The following is a 15,101-nucleotide window of genomic DNA, read 5'->3' on the forward strand; positions in this document are numbered from 1 at the left end:
AGTTTTGCCATGTTTACAAAACTTTGTTACTGACCGCAGACTGATCCAGAAGAGGTTTGGCGATACTAGCAGAGGAGGGAAAGTTTAGGACGTGAAATTTCAATGGAAAAAGGTAAAATTACAGACAGTCCTGGTGCTGTTTGGTGCTGATACTCTGGACGTATCCCCTATTTCAGGTTCTGCAGAGGAGAGAGACAGTAAGGGCCTTAGTGTGGAACAGATTGTGATAACGACACATTAGCATGCACTCAAGCTGTTTTCTCAGGAAGTTGACTGAGAGTAGAGTAATGTATGCCTTTAAACAGACTGGTTCACAGATGCTTTCGGCCCTCATCTCAGCCACATTAGTGAGTAACTCACTTCCTTCATTCAGAGTAGGATTTGGTCTGCCTCTCTGCAGGAGAACACCCTAATCATGACATTGTCATCTTGTCTTCAGGCTTTGTTATTTAGGTCTTAATGTCTGTGTGTGTGTGTGTGTGTGTGTGTGTGTGTTTGTGCGTATGTGTGTGTGTGAGCTTGAGAGAGAGAGAGAGAGAGAGAGAGAGTGACAGATAGACAGTCACCTGTGCAGACTGTTGTATTGAGACTTATCTTCATACATTAGGTCCTGTGCAGAAAACAAATAGCATAGGTTAGGATAGAGTCCCTTTCCACTGGTGAACTAATACTTACAGATCATGTGGAAAGGGAAGATAAAGTGAGAAACACTGTAACAAAAAGAGAAATATGTACCGTGTATATGTTTGACTCTCCTGAGAGTGTAGATGGGTCACGCTGAAATGAGAGAACAAAGTCATTCATACCAATAAAACCATTTTCAGACTTTCCTCCTCAAAGACAGCATGTTTATGAAATGAAAAATGAAAACAGATTTGATTTGTGAATTTCCATTTATGTCAGATGACACCTATCACATCAAAATCATGAAATATGTCTCTCATTGTCTGTGATCTGCATATATTTACAGTTTATACTTACAGTTTAGAACAGAGACCATTTTGCACTGAAATGACTTAAGGACAGAGAACACAATAAAGCAGGAATATGTTCAGCAAAAGACGGACACGCCGGGTGTTGTCATGGTTTGTTGTAATGCAGCATATTTTCTATAAGGTCTCTGTTTCAGTTTTATGGTCTGTTGGGTTGTTTAAGCAATGCGTCATAACACATTGGGAATTTTCAGCTAAACGGGCTTAGATGCACAAACACACACACACACACACACACACACACACAAACACGTTCTAAACCGTGTGGAAATGCAACATGCCCAAAACATACAATAAAGTAGTGTGTCTGTGCAGGTGTGTTAAATTGATTACTGATTTTATTCTGCCCAAACACCCTAGTCTTTCTTTTCAACCCTGCATGACACATCCTAGTGCTGACCTCATCGTAGATCAGATTATTACAGCTGCAGATTCACCGTTTACAGTGTTATTCCCTGTACTGCCATCTTGTGGCAGATATCAGAATTGCTCACTCACTGAGTGCTGGCTGCCTAGGTTTGGGTTTGGGTTTGTGTTTGGGTTATGGTCAAAGTTCTCCTGCTGAGTCACGTGTCCAGTGTTCTCATAGGCCACGTCCGGGACAGCACTCCGTCCTGAGCGCGAGAGGGCGGTGTCTACATTTCAGCATATTGACAGAGAAATGTAGAGAGAAAGAGAACAAGATTGAAAATGAAGATACTAATAAAAACATTACTGCTGCTGCCGCTATTACTCATACTAATGACAATAATAACAATAATAATAAATATGACCAAGACATATACTCGGTGCTGGATGTTTCAGATACTTATGTTAACTGTCAATGTGAAAAGCTGTGAAGGTCACCCTTAATGCAAGGGTAACAGAACATTGTGCAGCAGAACAGAGGGAACTCATTGACTCACCTGATCTTACTGCTGTATCCCTGTTTCTCCTACTGGTTAAAGACACAAGTTACATCATTAGGCAGCAAACACACACAACACTTCCTGTTCCGTTAACATAGAGAACAAACCTGATGCAATTCTTGAAACGTGTTCAGAATTTAGAATGAAGTGCTGTATATTTACAGAGGGTTTCCCCGACAATTCTCATTTGACATTTTTCTGTATTAATAAACAAAATTAGTAGATAAATATGTTTTTAAGAGATAGAATACAAAAAGAGCAGCAAAGATTAGGGAAGAAAACTCACCTCTTTTTCCTCCTGACGCAGCACACGATGCAGACGACAACTGTAGCCACAGCCACCAGTGAAACAACAATCGCAATGGTTGAGGTGAGTTTCAACACAGGAGGCTGGACTGAAGTCAATAAGGCATACAACAGGGACAAGCATATCAGTGCATTCCAAAGTCTATTCCAATAGGAATATGAGGACACACAGGATATAAGCATTTTATACTTTTATACTTTATACTTGTTTATCAATTTTTTTTCTCTTTAGTTTCGCTAAACATCCATAGAGACTGAAATGAGGATGAACCTTAGTAGGCATTCTATCAGGGAAAGGGTTTTCACAGACTAAATTTTTTGAACAAAATAAGCACAGAGATGAGAGGGAACCTCTTTAAGATAGTGTTCTTTTAAGAAATCAATGCAGTCTCCACAATTCAAGTATGAAATATCTTACACACACACACACACACAATTGTCTTTATAGTTTAATGTGCACTTCCCACTGACTTCCACTTTACTGTGACTTTAACAATAAACAATCTAACCTCGCTCTAACCAGAACCCAGGAGGTAATATGGAATTTTTTGTTTTAACAATAACTAAGGTTTTTATTATTTAAATGTCAAATGTAAATGTCCATAATTGCACACACACACTGTGAACAGTGAGCTTGTCCTCTGCATTTAACCCATCCAACACACCAGTAGTGAACACACACACCAGACGCAGGAGCAGTGGACAGCATTCCTTGCACCCGGGGACCATTGGGGTTAAGTGCCTTGCTCAAGGGCACACAGCCATGGATGTTGGTCCCAGGAACCTGCCAGTCACGAGCCCGGTTCTCTAGCCTTTAGACCACTGTTATGTTATATTTTATTTTATATTTTATTTATTTTATGGCCAAACAACAATAGTAAACAATAAATCTTTTTGAACAAAAAAAATCATTTTCCCTCCTGGAAACCAGCAAATGTCCCTTGAGAACTGAGATATTTGTGTCTTCATGCAATGATGCAATAACTTCACACACATACACACACACACACACACACACACACACACACACACACACACACACACACACACACACAGACACTCACTAACTGTAAGGATGGTTGTGACATATAACTGTTTAAGCCCTCTGGATGTTGTGTAGTTGTAAGTGCAACGGTATTTTCCGGAATCTTTCTCCCCAAGTTGAGAGATGGAGAGAGTGTTCATCTGAATCCGGGGCCAAGAAAACTTCAGCCTCTCAAGAAGAGGTGAGGCAGCATACCATACTCCATTGGTCCAGAAACTGCTCACCAGAAAGACCTCGCCCTCAAATGCATACTGCCACTCCCAGTACACCTGAAAGTACATATGTGTCTATAAATTATGTTTATATAGAAATATAAAATGTGTAAATATAAATAAAATGTTTGTGTGTGTTTGTGTGTGTGTAGGGGTGTGTGTGTGTGACAGTAACTAGTGAGGAGCTGGCTCTGATATTGACCCACCTCTACTTGGTGCTCTCCCTGGATCACACTCCCAGACTACATGGAAATATGACACATATTACATATCATAGGGAAATTTTCCATCAATTTATTAAACATTCAATCCAAAATAGAACATACAGTGGAATAAATGTAAGGATATAATGTTAAATTACAGTCATTTCTTCTCTTAAGTGTTTCCATTTAACTTACGTTAATGGGGAACTATCATATTTGTCAGCCCACATGTTTTCCAGATATTTCTCCATATATAACTCCATTAAGTAAATTACACCTCTTCAGTTTTAGTTTTCTAATCACATTCATGGTTTTCTCTAAAAACCTACTCACATTTAGCTCATCCTGGTTTATTTCACAGGACAGAGAGATTGTCTCACCCACCGTCCCAACCCGTCTCAACACAGACCCTGTAGAGAGAAATCATACAAGAATTACTTAAGAGCTCGTTCGTAGCTGCCGTTTACATGTTGACTCCTTGACGACGTTGGTATTAGTAACGGCCTAACCTTAAGCCCAGCCCAAAAGCAGCTTTAGGAGCAATCCAAAAATGCAGAACCGATGCAGCATCATTTGTGATTTTCCCTAACTGAAAGGGCAGTGAGTGAGTGAGAAACCCATTTATAACAACAGGTATATATTAAGTAACTGAACCGGCAAACACGTCATTATAAGGATGGACGGAAACATCTTGACATATATGTTTTTGTAATAGTTTCCTCTTTTGCAGTTTTACACTGCTGTAATAGTTGACTAATGTTGGGCAAGCACCTGAAAAAAATGTAGCGAGCTGAAGTACTTCTCAGTTTACACTCAGTTCACAGCTCAGCTGCATGTAAGCTATCCTTTAGAGAAATATAGCTGACTACATTAAACGATATGTAGCAAAAGCTGTATAGTTTTTAGACTGAAGTTGCATCGAAGCTACTTCATTACTGATGTCGTCTCTCGGGCTAATTGTAAATAATGAAAGTAAGCTGCCAGGTTCATTAAACAACAGTCAAATAATTGTCAGTCAGTTGATCAAACGATTGTATATATATCAGCGGCGGCTGGAGAGCTGGAAACAGAGGAGGAACAAACCTCCCCTTTAAATCTATCATTAGTTTCAACCTGTTCCCGTTAATCCGCTATGATTAACAATTAAATTAACGATTCGCAGAATAATTGACACCAATCGCGTAAACAGAGTAAACGATTACCAATGTCATTTTGTGATAGTATTATTTCTCTTTACTGAACTGTGTTGCGTTCGTTATAGCCTACTCACACGTTCTTGTAATTTGTGGATACTCGTACTTTGCGCTCTCTTCCCGACGTCAGGGAATGTTAACGTCATATGCGCTGGTCTGATCTGCAGGATTCTGCTGTAAATGCTCGCCTAACACCGTGGATTGTCTGAATTTTGTGTGCTATAGCGAAAGCTACACCGTGATATTGTTATACAAGGATGGCAATTATCTGAATACGTATTGGAAAACTAATCCCTCAGTTTTACATTGTAGCTCTGTTGTGTTACAAAATTCAAATTTAAAAAATGGAAATAAAGTTATTGAAATCGATTTCAATTTCTGAGAATAAACTTTTAGGTTGGAAAAACAGGAACGTTTATCTGTAAAATGCATATGCGTTGAGTGCAATGCACAATGAAGTTTAGCACTCAGGCCTGCAGTTTGCAGAAAACAGTGACTATCACAAAATGACATTGATAACCATTCACAGTTGGGAGGTAGGGCAGGTGTGGGTTAGCGAAACCAAGCACAGGGGCACTAGTGAGTGTATTAAGTATAATACAACCATATTATCTTTAATACAACCATAGCAAAACAGACGAGGGTGCGGTCACAGACATTTAGTGGGTGCTTCATAGATTTGTTACCATACTGAACAGCTGTATTGTTTATTATTTGTTTTCTTTGTTTTTGTGGCAGGGCGGGATGGGGGTGGGGGGATTTCAGGTTTACGACACGTGTACATGTGAAACATTCACATCTCTACATATGAAATATTGGCAGAGTTGAAATTTACAGCTATAATGACGCAGTTACAGATTACACATAGGCCACTGTCTTTAATCAATGCATGACATGAGATTACGTAACCCGTCTGGTGGCTAGTTCAAACTTTCCATACCCTTTCACGACTACATCTGCTCTGTTATTCATTAAAATCGAGTACAGTTACACTCAGATTCAGCTGTGCAAATATCACAGTTGATTCTGTTGTTTTGTTTCTTGGGTTATTGGAGCTTTCGTCACCAATACAGTCAACGAGAAACTTTATCATGCTATGGAATAAATCGTGGATTTGGCATCTGTTTGTTTAAAAAAACTGTTTCAAAAAGACTGTAATTACTTGGTTAAATTTATGATTAGCTGAAGTTGATGTGAAATTCACATTGCAGCCTGACTAACGGGAGAAAGGGGCAAACAGATCTAACGTTTTAGAAGGACAGCCTGGTGAAGAGGTAGTAAGTGGTGTGGTGAATCAGTCTGTTCAAACCTCGATGTTACCTTTAAAACAACAACAACAACAACAACAACAACTAAAGCTTTTATACTGTTTGACCAGCAGCTGTTCAAGGCAGACCTAAAGGCAGGGATAACACTCAAATAGGGAAGGAAAGAGCAGAGACGCTGGATGAAGGAAGTGAGAAAAGAAGAAGCAGAGATTTTTTGTGCCAATTAACGAATCATGACTCAGCCAGTACGTGTCCATGTAATTTTCTAATTCATAATGTGAGGATGAATGCTAATTTACCTCAGTAAAATCACCAACATGAAGTACAAGTCCGGTCCACACTTATTTGTAATACAAATGCATATTCTCCATGTCTATTAATGATCACGGGACGAAAGTCAGGGACAAGGAGGAAGGACAGACAAAATCAAAATAATAGACAGTTGCCAAAGAGGCCCGAGATACAGCTGAACTAAAAGAAAAATAGACAGCTGAGAGCCATAAATGGAGACGCATGAAAACATCCCTCTTGAATGACCTTGGCCCATCGGGCAAAAAGGCCAGGACTGACCCGCATGCAGCTGCTGTCAAGTCAGCTGAAAACTCACAGGCTGAAAACGGTGAGGTTAAAGCAAAACCTGTCTTTAATGTTAATATAAGATTAAATGCGTCACTTCCATTGAATTTCTCATTTCTCCCCGGCCGATTTCTTCACTGCAGTGTGAGGTGAAGAAATTATTGTTCATTTTAAAGTTTTTGCTTTATCATAGAGTTTTTCTACACCACTAGAGGGCATTGCTTACCACCAATTAACCACCACTCATGCAACTCTGAAGCAAAACTTTGATGCAAGGAAAATAGGTCAAACTTTTCTTAACCAAATGTTCAACAATAATAATAATAATAATAATAATAATAATAAAAATAATAATAACAATATATATATATATATATATATATATATATATATATATATATATATATATATAGCTGCAAGCAGCAATGACAGGGCAAAGCAGCTAAGCGTCACCATGTAGATGACTAATCACAACAAGCCCTGAACAAGACACCAGTCCATCACAGTGTGAGCAGACATCCCTTGGTGGGACTTTCAGGGAAGCAGGTACCCAAGCCTAGCCCACGAGTTCCCCTGCTTGGGTGCAAGCAAGTCCGGTAGGAAAGGGAGCTTCCTTAGGGCCTGGAGGTCAGCTAGGGCCTGAGGCTTTGTTTTGGGAGCTAAGTCCCACTCGGGAACCAGGGACCCAGGATCAGTTCAAAAGTTCCCCCGTTAGGGTGCGTGCAAGGTGGGTATGGATGGCCCGAAAGGTCCCCTAGCCTGGTTCCCCGGAGCCCCAGGGGGCACTACCCGGTGCTCTGTTGGTCCCCGAGCACACACTCTTAAGAACGGGTATGCTGCCCTCACCTTACAACCGCTTAAAGAAGTCCGCCCGCTTGGTAACTCAAACTGACCTCTGATTCAGTCTCTGGAATTTGGTCTACCAGGCAGTTGGGCCTCTGTAAGTCGCGCAAGGTTTGGAAACGATGGTTCCCAGGCTTGAGAGCGGGTGCCTGGGGCCCAAGGTAGAGCCGGGTTCTGGCCCAGAGTTCCAGGGAGCAAGGCAGAGGCCCAAGTTTCCCCCCATTTGGGTCAAGAGAAGTGGGCACAGATGGGGATGGGCGGGAGGTTCCCGGGGCCTGGAGGTTTGTCCTGGAGTAATGAGTAATACATTTTTGTGTTTTTCTGGTATAGCGCCCCCATGTGGACAAATTTCACCAAATTTACAGGGGACCCAAATATCAACCCAGCAATGAGGTGTACTAAGTTTGGCATCAGTCCATGCCAAGCATTGCTGAGATATGCTCATTTCCTCTTTTAGAGGCGTCGCCATCGAAGTTCTTTGGACGACAGCAGCCATACCGTTTGTCCTAGCAAAACTCTTTATACAATTTTTCGTCAAGCTCCTCCGAAGATGATGTGTGCCAACTTTCGTGGTGATAGGACCAACGATCTAGGGCTAGTTTGCAAAAGTAGGGTTTTTGAACAGTTCAAAATGGCGGAAAATGAAATATGGTGATTTTTGAAAAACTGAGTCCATTTCACTCAGCATAACACAAGGATTAAGGGGAGTCAAAGATGATTGCTCTTTGCCAAATGGCTAAAAAGCTATAAGCAAAAATGTACTTTGAAATTTGGCCTGTTGCTGGTGCTAGAGCTGGTGATGGAACGACACCAAATTTGGTGGCTGGGTACCTTGGGCTGTGTTCTGAGGGTTGAGGGCTTCTATGGGCTCCCATTGAAAAAAATTTGTTAAAAGCAAGATGGCCAACAAACTAAAAGAGTGAAGCCTAGGGTTCATAAAATTCCAGTTAGGGCTCATTACTGTGATGATCCACAAGAGGTTTCGTTGAAATATCTGCTTTTGTCTTGCAGCTACAGGTATTTTAATACATTTTTATGTGTTTTTCTGGTATGGTGCCACCATGTTGCCAAACATTTCATAAAACTTTGTGGGGACCCAGTATTCCCCCTCTCAATGATGTGTACCAAGTTTGGCATCAATCCAACCAAGCATTGCTGAGAAAGGCTCACTTCCTGTTTTGGTGACTTCGTCATCAAAATTCAATGGACAACAGCAGCCATATCCTTTGGCTTAGCAAAATTCTTTTGATAACTGTCGATCAGACTACCTTGTAGGTCATGTGTACCAAATTTGGTGGTGACCAGATCGATGGTCTAGGACTAGTTCGCAAAAGTAGGTTTTCCGATTCAAAATGGTGAGAAATATAATTAAGCGTAAATTGACGGGTGCATTTGACTTGTCATTACCCAAGGATTCAGGGAAAGAAAGATCACAACTCTAGGATAAAGAGTTCAAAATTTATGAGCAAAAATGTACCTTGAAATTTGGCCTGCTGGTGGCGCTAGAAGGGGCCTGGATACCTTGGACTGTCCTCTATCAGTGTGCTAAATTTCACAACTTTTTACCATACAGTTCTGGGGGCTGCCATAGACTCCCATTGCGGACACAACAATAATAGTGAAGAATGCTAACAATTACAATAGGGTTCCAGAGGCTTCGCTGCTTGGCCTCTAATAACAATATGAAATGGATCTTTACCATCCTCCATGGCAGCATGCTGTTGAACTCACTCCTGAGAAATACGCTGTTTATTGTCGACAGGATTGCCGAGAATTGTAGCCTACATTGGGGAAACCAAACAACTACTCGCGAAGCAGATGGCACAACACTGAAGAGCTATCTCGTCAGACCAGGGCTCTGGAGTCTATGCCCATCTACAGGACAGTGGCCACATCTTCAAGGATGAGGATGTGCACATCCCTGATACGGAGGGACGCTGGTTTGGGCAGGGAGTCAAAGAGGCCATTTTCATGAAAAGGGAACGACCATCTCTGAACCGAGGAGGGGGCCTAGGAATACATCTTTCACCATCTCACAATGCTGCGACTGCAGTTATTCCCCAATCCTCTGTGAATTGTACACATGGCTGTTGTTACTAATGGTCATGACAACTTGCATATGAAACCGATGTCATGCAATGGTGCTGGTTCTGACTGTTATGCAGCGGTACTGTTTATAAGGTTGGGGATACTTACAGTCAGCTGAGACTGACGAAGTCACTTGGATGAGTAATGAAACGTTTCTCCTCCTAAAACCTCGAGTCCAGATGAACTGATGTTTAACACTCCCGGGGTCATCTTGTTGGCCGATTATTACCAATCACTGCAGTCTGGTTGCACCAGCAGTGGGAAAGAACCAGCTCAAACTTTAAAAGAACAAATTCATTTGCATCATTAAAAAAAATTGTATGGCTCTCTGTTTGGATCGAATCAGACAAACCTGACGCTTTTTAAAATCCTCAAACATATAGGCCTACAGTTATGCATAGGTTACCATAATATGGCCTAATGCAAATTTTGACTTTATGTGTGGCGTGATACCAATAGGTAAAATAAAAAGACTAACGTGCCCAGACTTGCGTATAATTAAGTGGTGTTCACTTCCGCGATTTTAAACCCCGCGCCTTTCTTTCTTGCTTTCAGAGCGTGGTAAAGTTGGTTTTATATTCGCATATTCACTTGACGTTCGGCGGCCTTGTAAGGGACCGTCTGCAAATTACACATTTTATTGATGTTTGCTTTTTCACATGCTCGTTGGTATTAAAAGAATATTCACTGAAAATGAATAAAATCAACTGTACACCTCTTCAACATTCTAGTGATTCCAAAATGAAGTAACTGACTTCCCACAATGCATATTTAGAAGCAATTCCCTGTTTCAGGAGGTTTCCTAGAGAAATAAACACTAAAAATACATAAAATTACTTTTTCTCATTGTACATTACAGTGTATGACAGGTGAGAATTTGTCGAAAAGTGAAATTACTAGTAACTAAAGAGGATTTATTTCTGAAAAATATTCACTAAAAATCAACAACATGACCTGTTCTCATTCTGATTGCCGTAGTACTTGCCAACAACAGTGTCTTGCTTACTACAGGTGAAATTTTTCAGAAAGGTCAATGTATATGAAAGCAGGAGTCATTTATTTCTGAAAAATATTCACTAAAAACCAACGACATGACTTTTTCTCATTCTGATTGCTGTAGTACTATCCAATTAACGTGTCTTGCTTACTAAAGGTGAGATTTTCCAGAAAGGTCAATGTATATGAAAGCAGGAGTCATTTATTCTTGAAAAATATTCACTAAAAATCAATAGCATGACCTTTTCTCATTCTGATTGCTGTAGTAGCTCCCAGTTACAGTGCATAACTTACTACAAGTGAAATTTTTGTGAAATGTTAACTTATATGGAAGCAGGGGTCAATTATTTCAGAAAAATATTCACTAAAATTCAACATAACAACCTTTTCTCATTATGATTGCTGTAACATTTCCCAACTACAGTGTATAACTCACTACAAGTCAATTTTTTGTGACATGTCAACTTATATGGAATCAGGTCAATTATTTATGAAAAATATGAGTACATGTAGTAAATCCCCACTAAAGTGGAATTCAGTAATGTCATTTACTTCTTTGAATGTGTTTAAAAGAAATAAGGATCACTTCTTGATCCTATGCTTGAGGTGGCTGCCAGTGCAGGTTGCAGGCTGAAAAAAAAACTCAAGTCCTTGACTTCATCTCCCTGTTCAGCTCCCATTTCACAAAAATTCCACATGCAGTAAGCAAGACACTCTAAAGTGGATCTCCTACAGCAATCAGAATGAGAAAAGGACATGTTGATTTTTAGTGAATAATTTTCAGAAATAATTGAGTCCTGTTTCCATGTAAATTGACATTTCACAAAAATCTCACCTGTAGTAAGCAAGACACTGTTGTTGGCAAGTACTACAGCAGTCAGAATGAGAAAAAGTCATGTTGTTGATTTTTAGTGAGTATTTTTTAGAAATAAATAACTCCTGCTTCCATATAAATTGACCTTTCTCAAAAACCTCACCTGTAGTAAGCAAGACACTGTCATTGTGAAGTACTGCAGCAATCAGAATGAGAAAAAGTCATGTAATTGATTTTTAGTGAATATTTCTCGGGAATAAATGACTCCTGCTTCCATGTATGTTGATGTATCTCAAAAATCTCACCTGTAGTAAGCAAGACACTGTAATTGGCAACTACTACAGCTATCATAATGAGAAAAGGTCATGTCGTTGATTTTTAGTGAGTATTTTTTAGAAATAAATGACTCCTGCTTCCAGATAAGTTGACCTTTCTCAAAAACCTCACCTGTAGTTAGCAAGACACTTTCATTGTGAAGTACTACAGCTATCATAATGAGAAAAAGTATTGTAGTTGATTTTTAGTGAATATTTTTCAAGAATAAATGACTCCATATAAGTTGACCTTTCTCAAAAATTTCACTTGTAGTATGTTACACACTGTAAGTGGGAACTACTACAGCAATCAGAATGAGAACAGGTGTATTGGTCATTTAGTTGATTTTGTGAATATTTTTCTGGGAGGAAAAGAATTGCTCTGAGTTCCATGTAATTTGACTTTTCAGGAAATTCTCATTTGTAGTGAATATTTTAAAACCAACCGTCATGTCAGAAGGCGAACATCCATGAAATGTGTAATTTGCAGACCGTCCCTTACACAGACGTAGCGACTGCAGGTGTAATGAAAGTGTCCTGAAGCTGTTTTTGGATAAAAATCGATAGCGATAACAAAAATTGTTATTTTCTTCTCACACACCACATTATAGTGTACTTTCCATGCCTTCGAACATGTAATTAAGCTGGAGTGCTTTGTCGTGTCCGAATTTAGGAAAGTTTAAAACCGAATATCCAGCGAATATCCCAATCTAAAACCAACTTTACCACACTCTATTTTACTGATATAGTGTTTACTCCGGTTTATATTCTGTCACACAAAGCAAATTAATTTTTACTTCGGATTATCTTTAGTGTTGTCCAAGAGTGTTGTCCATATTAAAACTGTTTCATTTACCAGTCAGCTTCCCATTCTTCAGAAGAATCCTGTTTAAACAAACATTACGATTGTTGCACTGCTGTAGTACACAAAAATAATAAGCATTAAACTAGGCTCTAGCTACCTACTTAAACTGACTAGATGCCTTACAGTAACGGGTTTTTTGAAAACACAGGTAAACATACACGCGCACACCGTCACAGTGCCTTCCGTACGAACATTCTAAAAACACACACATACAAAAACACAGAAAACGGCTATAGCCTTGAGGTTTTCTTTCAGTAATTACGATGTCAACTGGTGTTTTTCCTTTGTAGGAGCCGATGGAACCCATAATAAAAATACACAAGGGAATGTGTGACGTTCGCTAGCATTAAGTTACATTCGCCTTGAGTATTTTGATCGTGCTAACAAGAAGACGTATTCCATTAATTAAAATAACTCCTACCACCCAAGCTCAGTTAAAGTGAACTAGTTAAACAAAACAACTTATGTGATGTTTTTGCCCATTACCAACATGGGCAACATGGTAATGCAGGGAATAAACGATTCAACTGGGAGACGTGGTTTCATTTCACGAAATCCTCCAGAATAATGAGAGGAGATCGCTACTTGCACATATATAGGGCAAAGTTAGGTAAAGTGGGACACTTTTTGGTAAATTCCTTTTTAAACAACCTAAATCAGTTAGAATGTATTAAAATTATATATGTTTGATTTAAATAGGTTGTTGTGAACACATCTATGGTGAAAGTAAGCTGATTTGTTTATTCATTAACTATTTGTATATCTTTAAACACCATCTGACACCCTCTTCAGCAAAATGGAAGCGTTCAGGTTGAGTGGGACACTTTGTTAGGTAAAGTGGGACACTATATTATGACTGAAATGAACTGTTAGACACATGAGAAATACTTTTAAACAACATTTATTAATGAATTCATGTATAGAGTAAATCAAACAGATATACAATATATAATTCATATAATTCAAAACATTCAACAATGCCCAAAAAAAGCAAGGTTGCGAATAGCCTTGGAAGTGCCTTCAATTAATTAATACTAGGATTTGTAAGTAGAGATTTTTGTGTTTTTTGCATTTCTGGGGCTAATGCAAACATTGTAATATTGTAAACTTGAACTGAACATTCAGTGAATGGAACTTTCCTACCCCTCACAATCTCATTTTTGCCACTCACAACGACCTCAGAGAATACATTCACTACAGATGAAGTCGTCGTCATTCATAAGTCCGTTGAGCTCTCCGCAGGACTCATGATACCACTCTTTGCAGTGGCAGCAAGCCACCCATTCCTCATTGGCCTTCGGGTCCCTTGCATCCCCATAGACCCCCTTGCAAACAGTACAGGGGTCAGGGGTATTTTGCGGCGGACACCAGCAGGCTTACGCACTTCAGTTGTTTTCAGTTTCTTTTTGTCTGCTTTGGCCTGGACAAACTTGAAGTGTTCTGGACTTGTTAGGTGGTAGCTGGGTGGCCTTGCAACCATCCTCTTCCTTGCCCTCTCCCTTGTGGGAACATTCACTGCTACTGTGGTGGTAAATGCATAAATGCAGGGGGACATTTTTTTTTCCATTGGACTGGGTCTATCGCTGTACAGTTTTATTTTTGTTAATGAGAAGGCAGTTATATGTTATCTAATGTGCAGTCAATATTTCTGTCATTCAAATTCAATAAAACTGATTAATTGTGTATACTGTTGTCTAGTTTGTCGATTTCTTTTGCCGCAGTAAAGGCATTTTTTTCCTTTTGGAGGTATTTAAAAGGTCTTAAAAGTCATTAAATTTGTACTTAAAAATGTGCAGCTATCCATGGTTAGTCGTAAACAACAGCTCTTAGCTACTGTGCCGTCGGCCGGCTTACGTCACTTCAGCGCTCCTACTGGCGGTGCGAATGCAAACAGAAAAAAGGCCCTAGAACGTATGTAGTTCTAGGGGAAGCTCCCCAGGGGGTAGTTCCTATCAAATGAGACCCTAGAACTGTTCGGTCCGAAAGCGCCTAATAAGTTCTGCAAACCGTACAGTGGAGGCCCTCCCAGCTGTTGAAGTGCTGGGTAGAGATGCTGGCATGGGAGGCTGGCCCGGTTGTGAGGGTGGAGGCACGGGAGGCTGGCCCGGGTGTGAGGGTGGAGGCATGGGAGGCTGGCCATTTCTCAACGACCGTACGATTCATAGCAGAGGCCCTTGCAGCTGAGAGGGGTTCTGGCTTATGGAGGCTCATGTTCGGATTCCTTTTCATGAACCCCTCAAACCAGTAGTGACCGGCTTTTTGCTTATCTTCTGAAAATTCAGTGATGCCGTTCATTTTGGCATACTGGAACGCAATATGGCGTATATCGCCTTGTTCTAGAAGGAACCCCCTTTCTGCCAAGAATTTTACAAGGCCAGCCAACTCACTCTCAGCCTCAGCTGAGAACAGGGGGCTCTTACCTGAGGCATGATGGTAGCCTCTCACCAGCCCTTTCACTCACCTTTGTAACGTTGATTT

This window comes from Chanos chanos, chromosome 1, assembly GCF_902362185.1.
Source record: "Chanos chanos chromosome 1, fChaCha1.1, whole genome shotgun sequence".
In the NCBI taxonomy this organism is placed as follows: Eukaryota; Metazoa; Chordata; class Actinopteri; order Gonorynchiformes; family Chanidae; genus Chanos; species Chanos chanos.